We start from the raw sequence: 15,676 nt of genomic DNA, 5'->3' as shown, positions 1-15,676 counted from the left end.
GGACATAAGGAAGAATTTCTTTACTGTCCGAACCCCCAAAGTCTGGAATAGCCTGCCATCGAAGGTGGTTCAAGCACCTACATTAAACACCTTCAAGAGTAAATTGGATGCTTATCTTGCTGGGATCCTATGACCCCAGCTGACTTCCTGCCCTTCGGGCGGGAGGCTGGACTCAATGATCTTCCGAGGTCCCTTCCAGCCCTAATGTCTATGATATCTATGAAATAGGCCTTGGTTCTCATGGTAGACTTCAATTACACTGACATATGCTGGAAGGGCAACACAGCAGTGCATAGGCAATCTAGAAAGTTTTTGGAGGCAACTTCCTGGTGCCGGTGAAGACGAGACCAACTAGGAGCTGTTCTCTTTTTGATCTGCTGCTCACAAACAGAACAGAATTTGTGGGGGATGTAGAAGTGGATGGCAACTTGGGAAGCAGTGACCAGGGGATGATCAAGTTGAGGATCCTGACAAAAGGAAGAAAGGAGAGCAGCAGAGTATGAACCCTGGACTTCAGACAGCCAGACTTTGACTCCCTCAGGTAACTGATGGGCAGGATCCCCTGGGAGGCCAGAAACCTTATTGAGGGCGCAAGAACAAATCATCCTGATGTGCAGGAAAAATAGCAAATATGGCAAATGACCAGCTTGGCTTAGCAGAGAACTCTTCAGTGAGTTTAAACACAAAAAAGAATCTTACAAGAAGTGGAAATTTGGATTAGGGGAGAGTATAATAATATTGCTTGGGCATGATGAAATCAAGAAGACTAATATGCAGTTGGAGTTGCAGCTAGCAAGGGACATGAAGGGTAACAAGGATTTCTACAAGTATGTTGGCAACAAGAGGAAGATCAGGGAAAGTGTAGGTCCCTTACGGAATGGGAAAGGCAACCTAGTGACACATGAGGAGGAAAAGGCTGAAGTACTCAGTGCCTTTTTTACCTCTGTCTTCACAGGCAAGGTCAGCTCCCAGACTACTACACCAGGCAACAGTTTGTGAAGAAGGTGAGCAGTTCTCAGTTAGAAGTTAAAACAGGTTAGAGACTATTTAGAAAAACTGAATGTGTACAAGCCCATGGGGCCAGATGCAATGCATTTAATGATGCTGAGGGACCTGGCTGATGTAATTGCAGAGCCACTGACCATTATCTTTGAAAAGTCAGGGCGATTGGGGGAGGTCCTGGACAACTGGAAAAGGTCAAATATAGTGCCCATCTTTAAGAAAGGGAAGAAGGAGGATCCAGGGAAGTACTGACGAGTCAGCCTCACCTCAACCCCTAGAAAAATAATGGAGCAGGTACTCAAGGAATCCATTTCTAAGCATGTGGAGCAGAAGAAAGTGATCAGGGTAGATATCAGGAGGTGCTACTTCATGGTCAGGGCAGCTAGGATCTGGAACCAACTTCCAAGAGAAGTGGTGCTGGCTTCTACCCTGGGGGTCTTCAAGAGGAGGCTAGATGTACACCTTGCTGGGGTCGCTTGACCCCAGTACTCTTTCCTTCCATGGCAGGGGGTCGGATGATCTACTCAGGTCCCTTCTGACCCTATGAAATTATCAGGAATGGTTAGCATGGATTCACCAAGGGCAGGTCATGCCTGACCCAGCTGATTGCCCTGTACATTGAGATGACTGGCTCTGTGGATACAGGGAAAGCAGTGGACATGATATCCCTTGACTTTAGCAAGGCTTTTGATATGGTTTCCCACAGCATTCTTGGAAGCAAGTCAAGGACGTATTGGTGGGATAAATGAACTGTAAGATAGATAGAAATCTAACTGGATCATTGGGCTCAATAGGTAGTAATAAGTGACTGGATACCTAGTTGCCAGCTGGTGTCAAGTGGGGTGCCCCAGAGTTTGGTCTTCAGGCCAGTTTTGTTCAATATTTTCATTAATGATCTGAAAGATGGGATGGAATGCACCCTCAGCACATTCTTGAACAACACCATGCCAGGGGGCAGTAGTAGAAAGGCTGGAGGGTACGGCTAGAGTTCAGAGTAGACAAATTGGAGGATTGGGTCAAAAGAAATTTCATGAGGTTCAGTAAGGACAAGTGCAAAGTCCTGCACTTAGGACAGAAAAATCCCATGCACCAGTACAGGCTGGGGAGTGACTGGCTGGGCAGCAGCTCTACAGAAAAGGACCTGGGGGTTACAGTGGACAAGAAGCTGAATATAAGACAGCAGTATGCACTTGTTGCCAAGAAGGCTAACGCCATACTGGGCTGCATTGGTAGGTGTGTTGCCAGCAGATTGAAGGACGTTATTCTTCCCTTCTATTCAGCACTGGTGAGGCCACATCTGGAGTTCTATGTCCAGTTTTGGATCTCCCACTACAGAAACGATGTGGACAAATTGGACAGAGTCCAGCGGAAGGCAACAAAAATGACAAGGGGGCAAGGGGACGTGACTTATGAGGAGCGGCTGAGGAAACTTAATCTAGAGAAGAGGAGACTGAGAGGGGATTTAATAGCAGCCTTCAACTACCTGAAGAGGGGTTCAGAAGAGGATGGAGCTAGACTGTTCTCAGTGATGACAGAACAAGGAGCAACGGTCTTAAGCTGCAGCAAAGGAAGTTTAGGTTAGATATTAGAAAGAATTTTCTCACTAGGAGAAAAACACTGGAACAGGTTACCCAAAGAGGTGGTGGAAGCTCCATCCTTGGAGAGTTTTAAGACCCGGCTAGACAAAGCTTTGTCTGGGATGATCTAGCTGGAGATAGTCCTACTTTGAGCAGGGGGTTGGACTAGATGACCTCCTGAGGTCCCTTCCAACCCCAACGACTGCAGCTGGTGTGGGGCCACTGGTGCAGGACCTGGTGGCCAGAGGCTGGCTGCAGGTAGCCCAGGACCTCAAAGTCACCACAGCATGTTAAAGCCAGGCTGGAGCAGGCAAAGAGCTGCCCCAGTCCTGGGGCTGGAGATGCTCCAAATCCCATGGCCCTGGGGCTAGCCTGCAGGTAGCAAATTTGCAGGTAGCATATTAACTGCACAGTAAGCATCTCTACATGTAGACAGTGATGCTTTACTGAGCAGTAAATTAGTCTACTGTATAGTAAAGCCTCTCATGTAGATGTGCCCAGTCTATGCAGAATATTGTTACCATTTTGAGTCTGCCTTGAATGATTGTGTGTGAGCACTGAGCTAATACATTCAGCTCAACACTTTGAAAAAAGCCAGAGTGGAAAAAGACACTGTCAGTGGTAAAGGAAGTTATACTAAAGCATATCTTAAGTGCCACTGCTACTTAATATGCATGTAATTAGAAACACTAGAAATAGGATATGCAAGTTGCTTAAGCCTCCCCATTGCTTTAGTTGTAACTGCAACCTTTATAGTATAGGATAGTGTAAAACTCTCTTGCATATCCCTATCATGAAGCAAAGGGATAGACTTGACCTATTCATCGGCATGTTGACATGCATGTTGTGGAATTAGAGTAATGTGAGATAGATGGTAACTTCTAAAACTGTTTTCAAATGCTCTTTATATAAGCTATTCTAAAGGAAGCTGTTCTAAAGGATTGGCTCATTGATCAATTGTGGGAATTTGAGGCTGGGTCCTGAACTTAATCCTTACACTCCAAACTAGAAGCACCTCACATTTTTGCTGGGAAGGGAATGGGAAGGAACTTTGTAGGCTTTAGAAGTTGAGTAAATTATGATGGGACCAAAGCAGTTCCCAGGACTTGCAAGATTTAACATAAACAATGGTTCTTCCATTTTTAATCACCTTGGGTTCACTCTTGGCCACTGGCTCCTTCAGGTCCTGTGATTTACTACTGAAGGATAATGGAAATGATGTAATATGCATATTCTTCACTATGAACAGTGGAGCTCAACCTTTTAGAGTGGGATGTCAGGTTTCTGAGGACCACCACTCTCCTCCAGTAGGGGAGGGGAAGAGGAAGAGAAAGGGGAAGGAAATGGCTGCTAGTGTTAGAGGGTGGGGTGGGGAGGAAGAGAGCTTAAGTCCAGGAGGGAGGAAAGGAGGGATGTACAAAGGCAATGGGAAGGGCTGCACCAGGCTGAGCTACTTGCTGCTGATCCCTTCGTGCTGTGACCTGGGTTCAGTCCCTGAGCTGTAGAGTGAGTACCACCACTATCAAGAATAGTGACAATGATCTAATAAATGCATCATTGATTCTTGGAAGATACTGCAGAGCAGGGGTCAGCAACCCCCAGCACATGTGCCAAGCATAGCATGCAAGGCCATTTTGCTCAGCACACAAGCATCAGCCCGGGCTCTAAGCAGTTGCTGGCAGCCGCAGAGCCCAGGCTGCTCCTAGCAGGCAGCCGGGAGGCTGGAAGACCTGCTGCAAGCAGACAGGGCTCTGTGGGTCAGCTGCAGCCGGGAGGCTGCAAACAGCTGCTCCAAGCTCCGGCACTCTGGCATCCTTCAAGGTAGACATTGTGGTTTTTTCGGCACTCCGGCCAAAAAATGTTGCCTAGCCCTGCTGTAGAGAGAACTGGAGTCTTCTGCTGTTTTGTCACACAAGGGTTTTTTTTACTCTTTTCTTGGTTTTTTTATAAGAATATACCAAATTCTCATCATACAAAATATAATTAAATTACATTACTCTTATTAGCTGTCTTAACATAGTCATATGCAAGTCATAAGCACATTATCAACTTAGATGTTAACATCAGACACTATCTAATTTCCTCTCTGTCAGAGATCACAGTTCCAGTAATCAGCAGCTGAACATGGTTACAGCATCAAACATTTGTGTAATAAATTGACGCTTAAGCCAGCAGACTTAGTTACATAAAAACATTACCACAGCTGCCCCTAGCTACATATAGGCATACCAGTTTTGAAACACCAGATGTGTGAAACTTTAAAACAGTAAATTTTGATGAATTAAGCTCACAGTACTCAGTAAGGATCAGTTAATTAATCAGACATTTAACGGGGGCTGCAGGCTGCCCATAGTTATGATTGCAAACAGATTCCATTAGATCTTTGTTTAGCAATCTGGTAATTTTGGCTGGAACACTTGTTTATCTTAAACTCAGTTTTGTTCTGAATGCAAAGCATAATGCATCTGCAAAGTGGGTCATAAAATTAGTGGTGTTTTTGAAGAATGGATCATTAAAAAAATACCAGTTTCGAATTTTGTCTAATACTTCCTTACCCCCATCTAGTTCCAAAATGGCTTGTTACCTCTAGAAAATGGCTCATTACATCTAGAAAATGAACTTGAGTGGATTTTGTCTTGGTTCTGATATTATATTTGTCAGGAATGCAGACGGTTGGAGAAAGTCAATGATGTACACTTACTATAATCATATTTTTCTTTAATTAGTCTAATGAGATCTTGTTTTCAAATCCTAGTCCATTCTTAAACATTTTACAGTTCTTGTCCTTGAAAATGGGTTCTTGTATGAAATACTGACCAACTGTATTTAGGTTTCAAATACTGAGGGAATGATGTGATTTTTCTGGGGACAGGTCAAGGGACACAAATAGGCATTTTGAAGTTTTTCGAAAAGGCCATTTCAAGCTGCTCTTCTCCAAAGTGTGAGAGTTTTCTTTCAGTGAAATTTTCAGCTTCAGTATTCCCCATCTCCTTTATTTCTTTCTTCCAGAATACAGTAAAATGAATGGTATTGAGAGTCTTTAATTCACCTTTTACTTTCATTTTTCCCAAATTGTGAAAGCTTTAAAAGCAGAACATGTAAACTTATGATTTTGTCTTTTAATTGTTGATTTTTAACTAACTGGTTTTTCTAATGTCTTGAAAAGCCATTTTTCAATGAGGTAATGAGCATTTTTCAATTAGAGAAAGCTTTAGACAAACATTCAATCAGCTTATGTCTGAAGCATAGAAAAACATTGAGGATTACATGAGGTCTGAGGTGATACTGGTCAGGAATGCAGAAAACTGGAGAAAGTCAATGATGAACATTTAGCATAACCATGAAGACATTGAAAACATGAAGATTAGTTTTTTCTTTTTTTGGTTAACAACGAGATCTACATTAAATTATACTTGGATTATAACCTTTATGGAAGACTAGTACATTAATTTTACATCTCTAAAAACACAGGTTAGAACAACTTCAGAAAAGAAAGCACTCTGTTGGCTGTCTTCTACAAAGATTTCTATGTTCTGATTGCTGTAAGTCTATTGTGTTTAATATGGCCACCAATACATGAAACAGTGATGGACAGAAATCCAGTTGAAGCCAATGCTAAAAATCAGCACCCCAGAATTAGGCAAAGTATCCTCAGGAACAAATAAAGTATTATTTATTGACCTTAAAATAGACAGTTCATGAGTTTTCAAGAAAATTTACCTCTGTGGAAAATGTTAGTGGGGTCAGTAACTGAGTGTCAGTGCCTTCTCAAAAGCTACATAGAAAGTTTATGACAGAGAAAAGAACAGAATGTTGTTTTTTGACACAGTAGACCCTTGTCTTTCTTATCCAGTAGATCTCAATGCTTTTATAGAAGGTGCATCAAGCATCTATTTAGGGTGACCACATTCTCAAAATACAAACGTGGGACACAAGCCCACGCCTTCCTACCCGCTCCCCTCCTGCAGGCAGGATCTGACACAGGAGTGTGGAAAGGCTCCATGCTGCCACCAGAAGCCCGCACCAGCCCCGCTGCCTTGGAGAGTTGGCAGTGCAGAGGTGAGCCCCCTGCTGCTGCCAGATGTGCAGGGGGCGCCTCACCATGGCGGTGTGGCTGTTGTGGGGCTCTGGTGGCAGAAGCTGCACCTAGCCTCCCTGCCCCACTCTACCCTTCTGCATGGGGTCCTGCTCTCCCCCGCTGGACTGAAGAGGCCCGGGGGGCGGGCAGCAGGGGGGAATCCCTGAGTCCTGCACCAGGCAGCCCGCATCTGCCTCTGCCCTGCACACAAATCTTTGCTGGCACATGCTCCGCTATGCCTCCCCCCTCCCCAGGAGTGCATACAGCAGCAGGGAGCCAGCCTCCCAGTGCTACATTTACCTAGACAAGCTGGCTTCATCCCACTCTCTGGCTAGGTCCTGGGGTCACACATTTCCGCCCTGGCCCTTGGCCCTAGGCACTGCCATAGCTGGGCAACACCCTCAGCCCCAGCCATCAACGCTGCCCCACAACCTCCCCCACTGTAGAGGCCTCAATCTGCCCCACACCTCTCCATGACCTTCTCTCCCCTACCCCCAGCTCATAGACTTACCTGCAGGCAGCTTGGGGCTGTATTACTGGCCATGTGCATGTGTTTGCATGCAGACATGCACATAGTGCCCCCCTGCATCCCACTCCCCCCAGTCCCAAGCAACCCCTTTTATAGGCTAGAACTCTGCCAGCCTGCAAGGGGAAACCCATGGTGCTTCTTCAGAAGAAAAAATCTGTTTTTCCATGGTGAACAGAATCCCTGAACAGGATATGGGGACAATATTTGAGTGTGTCAAAGGGAATCCAGGACAACTGCTATCCCATATTCATTCAGCCCAGGACTGGGACTTGATGTTTATATTTTGGACCTGTCCCACCCAGTTAGGGATGGGTGGTCATCCTACATCTATTATATGCTTAAGCTATTTGTAAAATCAAGCTAAACATAGTTTTATATCTTAAACATACAAAATAAAATGCATTTTCAATCATGCTTTTTTTTAAATGATGGTGTTTGTCTTTCCTTGTTTAGCAGCCATTATTTTAATATTTACACACTTAACATTTCACTGATTTGCCTTAGTGATGTTGGATTAACAACAGCTTTTAAAGATTCAGTTCCTTAGGTTTAAATGTCTGTTTTTATAAACATGCACTAGATAAGTACACTTATGTAATTTATTAACCTCAGCTATTTTTGTTTTGGGAATAATACTATGAATTTAGCATGCTCAATTCAATTAGCCAATATCTTTAACCCTTCATTTAAAGGCCCTAAAATGAACGTACAAGTATTATTTGTTATTGTAACAGAGGATATGAGGGTCTACACATCTGCAGAGAATTGATTGATTGTTTATGCTATCTGGAACTGGGGCTTATTGCTCCTAACACCCTTACATTTTTTGTGAGAAATAGCTGATATATTCCAACCCACCTCTTCTTCTCTAAATCCCACTGCGATTAGCCATTCTGTATTCACTGAACATGATGTCTGAGGAGATGTTTCTTTGCATGTCTGCACCAGTTGCTGTTGTTCCATGTGAAAAAAATTGTAAAATCCTCTGTTTTTGTAACCCTCTACATAAATGTGTTTCTTTCACGTACGTTAGGTAAATTGCCACAAGATATGAGCATGTTAGTACAATACTAGCACTGGTAATTGTTAATGATCCATTTTATATTGTAAAAACTTCAATATGTAATAAGATTGAAAAGATCAGCAAGGATACTGCCTTGTGCGTGCACACAGTCCCAAAGAAAATGAGGTATACAAGGGAATGTTAGAATCTGTACTGACTGACAACAAGACTTGTCTTTGGAAGTATATTTAATTTGTAAGTTGCTCATTACACAGCTGGGGTCAATTCTTTTAATAAAACCAATTTTTTTAATGTGTGAGAAGCATGCTAAAATGGGGAATTGCCTATCTAATAACAGAGTGGTACCCACTACAAACTCTGCAAAACATGGACACAGACCAAGTCTTAAGTCTGCAGTTATATGAACTATATGTTTGGTCAAATGGAGCCATAGAGTAAGCTGTGCATCCAATTTAAGCAAAGCTAGTGATGATGTGGGAAACATTCTGCGAGGGGAAATGTAGGGAAAGCAACTAACAGGAGCTATAAAGCAAGGACTGTTTTTTTACTTATGCCCCCATCCTTTTTTACACGTTCGGGACCAAAGTCCTCCCTATGCAAAGAGAGATTGCTTCTAATGACCTACAATTTTACCTTGTCCAATCTTGTTGAAATTTCCATATTTCCTTGGCTGTGATAAGTTCAGTATTAGGCCTGGCTGCGAGGAGAGGGGAGGGGGAAGAGGCAATGTTTTCAAGATGTGAGAAATAACCGAAAGTTATAATGGAGTTTAAAACTGAGGAGTCAGCTTGGAGTATTTCCTGGTTTCACATGCCCATTTAGAAGTAGTGATTATGAATAGTATCTGCATGTGGTGATTGTTGTTATTACTGCTGCTGCTTTTTAGGTTTTTGGAATCTACTAGTGGCTAAGAAGTCAAAATGCATTCTTTCAAACACTACAGCTATTCACGATTTTTGAGACTAGAGTACTGAGACACTGTATGTGGGGCTATACTTAATAATGTATCAGAAACATCAGCTGGTACATGATCTGAATCCTGCTAAGTCATATTTCTTACAGGAAGCATATTATATCTGTGCTCCAGTCAGCATTTGCTTTCAACTTTGTAGGTGTTATTTAAGTTATTGTTGCATGAAAAACTCAAATGCTATGGTCGCTGGCAACTTCAATGACCATTTCTTTCTCTGTACAGTATGGTAGTAATTATGATTAATGGAAGCACTTGAGTTTACAACTCTTTAGTATAAGTAGGAAGCTGACTGACAGCAGGGCCTCTTCTATTTAAGTCCTCACCTCAACAGTGTAGCCAACACTATCATCTTTCTGACTGAACTTAGATCTGTTAACTGCTAAGACTAAATGTGAAGTATGTCCTTTTCTGTGGAGTAGATTTACTTGTGGCAGTCAGAGTTTCTTTTGATCAAGGCTGATCTTATTGGAGTGTGATATATATTTTGTTTTATAAATAAATGTAAGTCACCAACAGGATCAGATAAAAGCCTTTAATAAATACATTGTAAGAAATGAAAACTGCATTGACCAGAATAGGTGTCATTGAGTTACATTTCATCTCAGGGAATGTAAAGTTGGAGTACCATACTTTATTTGCACATAATTGAATAGTAAGGGTTTTGTTCACTGAAGTGCTTTAACACAATTCTGGCCTGAACTGATCTTAAATTGATCTTTTTCACAGTCTTGCTACATTTACCTGACACAAGTTCTCCATCTATATGCTCTGTGAATATGCTCTAGGCACTCTTGAGCAATAGTTTTCAAACTATTCCAGGGTATTTTTTTTCCTTTTAAGAACTCTAAGTGGGTCTCATATCTAAATTTCAGGTTACTGTAACTTACTTGTCTATTAAAAGGGGGAATGTCTGTCCTTAGAAAGATATGTAGAGAAGCAGCCAAGCATTTGGTATTATGCCTATATTTCTGTTCCTCCGCTTTTACCAAAGACTTAGGTAATGCAGGTTTTGAACATTTGATGCCTTCCCTGCTAGAAATAGTGTCACAAACATTATATTATGCCATCCCCTGGAAACCAGCTGGGAAGAAGGCAGGGTTGTTATAAACACATATATAGCTTTTGGATCATAATAGCCAAGCAGGTGTTGGGCCTGTTACCAATTAATTAATCTGGTCAGCAGCTGATGGCCTATTTTAAGGTCACCATGTACTGTTGACTCTTGGTGTGCTCTTTCTCAGGAAGGTTTATTAAAGAGATTTACAAGGTAAGCTGGAACTGAGGAGAGTTGTCATTTACAAGAGTCCAAGGGCACCAGGACTAATAAGCTTCCTGAATCCACATCTGAATGTCATAAGCCTTTAGATGTGACAACTTGCATTCCTTGAACAACTTACTCTGTAGATATGTTTTATGAATCAGGCATTCTTCATCTGATGTCAAATTCCTTCTTCAGACTTTATTTTAGTTGTTGGGGGGTTTTTTTAGGAAAAAAAGAAGAAAATCCAAGGTTTTTTCTTATAGATCCATGGAAAAAATATGTGGACCTGATAGATTACAAAATTGTGTAAATACCCAACAACACCTTGGGCTATCCTACTTTTCTGATCCACAGATGAGTCAAGGTACTGTATCTGGTTATATCTTTTAGAGGTTTGGTTTTTTTTAAACAGAAAGCACTATAATAGGAATATATACTCATTCATTTATTATTACTTGGTTGCTTTTTTTTATTTGCCTATTTGTTTTTTCACTACAACCAATGACTATAGGATCTGGTTTGATTATTCGTCCACATATTTTAATAGATTAGTTTAGTATTTGCTTTTTACTTTAAACCCCTCAAAATATTTATTAAAATGAATGGGTTAAAACATTTCTCACCAGTTATGTGAGATGTTAATTCTGTGAATTGAAATATGTTACTTTTTGGAGAATGTTACCCTTTGAACCACTTTCATTTTATAAATCTCTGGTGGATAGCTTATCATAGAGACAAGAAGCAGTTGAAAGCTGACTATAACAGTTAATTCATTACACTTTCTTATGTATCCGTGTCTCTGTGGAGGCATGTTTAAACTTCCAGCAAAGAGTTACCAGACAAAACTCTCACACTTTAGTAGGGGAGAAGCTTTGTCTTCCTTGTTTTTATTACAGCACCTAATACAATGGAGACCAATCCTCATTTGGGCGTCTGCGCACTGCACAATAATATGTAGTCCTGGAATAAGAACTACCAGTTGTTAACTGTGATGAAATCCCTACAGTAGCTCTTCCACTGCTGTTTCTACTAGAAGTGGCATTACAAGAGAGAGGTTTTTGGCTTTTGTGAAATTTTCTTTTTCAGGCCTACCATATCCAGAACTGTACTCCTGCCAGGATAAGGAGTAGAAATTATGGCAACAGAGGAACAAGGTAAGATTCAAGTTATGGTAGGTGACTTATTTAAACAATAAATGGCATCTTCTGTAATATCAGCTCCCCATTTCAGAATTTCTGTTGTAAATGCTTTATAGTAAGACAAGTAAGGTAACATATTTATATCATGGAAAGTGAGTCTCCTTTTTAAGGGATAGCTATGTTTGTATGAAGAATAATTTCTGTAACTCTTGAGTAGGAATTTCTGAACCTCAATAATTTGGTCTGAAAGAGGCCACTGGGCTATAAGCATACTGTAAAATTCTTTAAAAACTAAGTAATTGTTATTTCCTGGTTTGGTGTATGATGCTCTTAACACCTGTTTCCCTCTCTTCTGGCTCGGTTTGCATTGGGTATAAGAACAATTTAACCTACTGGTTAAATCCTGAAAATCCTTCTACTTCTGGATAAACAAAAGTACAAAGAAGAGAAGAAAGCCAATCTTCAGCCCTCTCAGGCATCACAACCTTATCTCCAGGGTCTTTGTGACCTTACACTTTTTCTTGCCAGGTGCCTGTTAGCATTCTGTCATTCTTGTATTGCAGGGCTCTCAAAGTCACCTCAAGCTGATACTACAAGGATACAGGGGAGTCCTTGCCCCAACCATATCATGATCTCCACCCCTAATCCTTTCAGTTTTTGATGTAAGGATATTCACTGTGCCCTCTCTCCGCTTTTTTTCAATTAAAAGTTTGATAAGTGTTCATGTTGGTTTCTAAAAGATGTTGAGAATTTATAATAGTCTGTTCAAAAAAGTTGAGTAACCATTGTTTTTAAACCAGTGTTTTGCAACTTTTTTCAGGTCAGTGATCTGTTATTCTAAGTGAAAAACTTTTGTGATTGTCCATATGTTTCATTTTTATAGTAAATATAACAACTAGTCTACGTGATTTATTTGAGTATTTGTTTTGTAGTTTGAAGGGGAGGGGTGTGCAGGGAGTAGAGGAACAAGTTCTTTTCTGCTTTGTATTGTAATAAGATGTTTTTCAGTGCTGTCAGACTCGTGCTTGGCTTTCAGGAACCCTTTGTAGGTGATGACCAACTGATTTTGAGAAGCACTACTCCAAATTTATATCTAGTCTGTGTTGAGATATTTCACCTTATTCTTCCTCTTCCCTCAGGCCTATTTTATACTTGCTTGCTTCCTACATCACTGTCCCAGACTCTCCCCTGGCTTTTTCAGCACAGACCCCCAGGATTAGTCCTTTGGTTTCCTTTTTAACTTGGAATACTCTCACATAAATTGCTGAGACTCTGCTCACTAGAAAACCTTTTCTTCTCTGTGGGTCTCTCTGAAAAAGAGATACCTATAACTGGTTTCACTTGCTTCCAAGTCATTGTCAAAGCTACACCTGTACTCTTTGTTTTAAAACATCTAACATCTCCTATTTTATTCAGGCTTGTGTGTATTCAGAGGGAGGCATGACTCTTAGTCCCCTCAGATGCTATATTTGTTGCAGGTTAAAAATGAGTGTCCCTCAACTTTCTTGCCAGATGTTCAGGCAAGTTTAGCTAGTGATAAAATGGCAAACCAGCCACAAAACTGTTCCACATATAATACAGAATATCTTTGTGACTGGTATTATATCTGCCATGGAGCTGGGCTGCACAGTGGGGCACCCCACACAGGGGGACTTACTTCATTGGCAGGGACATCCCTGATCCCCAGCTGCCTGTGGCTTCACTTGCATGCAGCTTGCAGTATGCAAGCAGTTAACAGCTGTGGGCAGCTGGGAAGGCGGCAGCTGAAAGAGAGTAGAGCTGGGTGGGAAGCAGAGACTGCTTCGGGGCTCCACTTGGACCACGGTGGGTTGGAATGGCCAGCAGTACCCAAGGTGGGGCCCAGGCCAGCCCATGCAGCTCTTGTGAAGATGGGTCATAGCTTTCCTGCCTGTGACAGGATGCAGCCTGGCCAGGGCAGGTTGCTGGGCTGAGGTAGCTCCCAGCTCTGGGCTTGGCCTCCCTGAATGCTGGGTACAGCACATGCAGGATAGATCTACCCCTGGTGCAAGGGCCTGGCCCTGGGGCCCGGCCACAGGTACCCAAGGCCCTGGGAACAGCCACTGTGGGGCTGAGCTGGTTGGGAGCGTTCTAAATGACCATTTTAGGCTTAACACTAGGAAGAACTTCTTCACAGTTAGGGTGTCTACACTGTGGAATAAACTCCCTTCAGCGGTGGTGCAATCACCTACCCAGGAAATCTTCAAGAGGAGACTGGATGGTTGCCACTCTGAGGTCACCTGATCCCTGTTATCTTTCCTGCCTAGTGCAGGGGGGCTGGACCTGAAGATCTACGAGGTCCCTTCCAGCTGCTTACAATCTATGCATTTCTGAGCACAGTGGCCTTTTGCAGCACCTGTCTGAGCCTCGGCCTCGCCCACGTGCAGCTCCCCTCCAGGGCCCGGGGTGGAGGGCACAGCCTGGAGAGAGAAGGCAGGTCAACAGAACACAGATGTAGTCCTTACCTGTGTTCTCCTGATTCTGCCGCCAGTGCCTGCTGCAGCACTGGGACCTGCAGCTACTCTGTACAGCCTGGAGCAGCAATTAAAAAACTTAAAAAAAAAAAAACCCCAAACATTTCCTAGCACACTTCCTGGCATGCCAAGGAAAATGTCTCTGTATGCCACTGGTACGTGTGCCAGGGGTTGCCTATCCATGTAATAGACTAAAAATGGTCTGGAACATCATCCTATTCGCAACCTTCTTTGAGACTAGAGGAAAATATCTCAGCTGTATTGTTTAGTTCTTTCATTTTTGGTCACTCTTCTAGTTTTGGCCAAAACAAGAAAAAAGAAACCCAATAAGATACAAGAAAAGTAATTCATTCTGTATTACCAAAAGGAAAAATTACCAGTGATTTCATGAAATAAGTTGCCACGGGCTTTTCAGCTTGTGTGCAGGACCAAAAAAGTTTGCATCCCATTGTGGCAGGAAGCCACCTTTGTTTCTCCTCAACATCTCTGTGCTGTGACAATTTGATTAGGATGGGCCCAGAAGAGGAGACACACCCATACTATATCTCTTTAGGTAACCTGAGCTGGTTACATTCCTGAGGGAGGTGGGGAACCTGCTCCCTCTGCCTACATGACTGGTATCAGCTACCTGGTTGAGGGGCTTCTACCTGGTGGGCTAGAGTCTGCCCAGCAACTAGTGATGTATTTTAAATTGTTTGGCCAACAGCCAACTGGCCAAGGTGAATGAGGTCTCCACTGGACCAGGTGAATGAGGTCACAGGGGCTATATAAGTTAAGATTGCCCAGGAGGAGGGGGCAGCAGCCATGCGGGGGACTCAGACTTAGAGAGGAGCTTTACCATCTGAAACTGGCTTTCTCCCCCATAACTCGTGAGAAAGAAACGGCCTGCCTCCAGAGGGAATCTCCAACAGTCTCAGGATGATGCTTGTGAGTAAGCTACTCAAGATCTGGTTAGCTATATAGTTGGCAGTAACTCAGGTGCGTGATCAAAAGGCTACCTCAGCCAGACTGTTTTGCTCGATGGGATTTCTATGAGATTGCTCTATCCTGTACCCTATTTTCACCCTACCCCTATAATCAATAAAGTTCTCCTTTGTGACCGGTGTAGGAGACTTATTGAGGGGTCGGTATAAATTATGCCTGAGAGGCCCCTTAGGTCTGTGGACTAAAAGGGACGTTCCTTTTTGGCCCCTGACTTGGGGAAGTGCCCCAAGTGCCTGTACTGGGTCAAGTACCCATAGGACTATTAGGCCTGTGTTTCCCCCATGACACAGGGCTGAGAGAGTCCCTTCTTGGGGTGGTGGCAGCTTACGTTACCCCCAGGCTAGCGAGTGTGCTCCAGGAAGGGGGTCAGCCAGTCGTGAGGCACCCCTAGGGAGGCACTCGGAACCTGGAAGGTGGTCGAGCACAGTGAGGTGGGTGGCTTAGCGCAAGAGCGCCCCCTACTGGCCCGCCACACCCATTCCAAATGAATTCCTAGGACTTTTTCATTTTGATTCAGCAAACTGGGGAAGAGTAAATTGGATGCTTATCTTGCTGGGATCCTATGACCCCAGCTGACTTCCTGCCCTTTGGGCAGGGGGCTGGACTCGATGATCTCC

The sequence above is a fragment of the Crocodylus porosus genome, unplaced genomic scaffold (assembly GCF_001723895.1).
Source record: "Crocodylus porosus isolate Cpor-Errol unplaced genomic scaffold, CroPor_comp1, whole genome shotgun sequence".
Classification (NCBI taxonomy): Eukaryota; Metazoa; Chordata; order Crocodylia; family Crocodylidae; genus Crocodylus; species Crocodylus porosus.
This window is presented reverse-complemented; position numbering follows the sequence as displayed.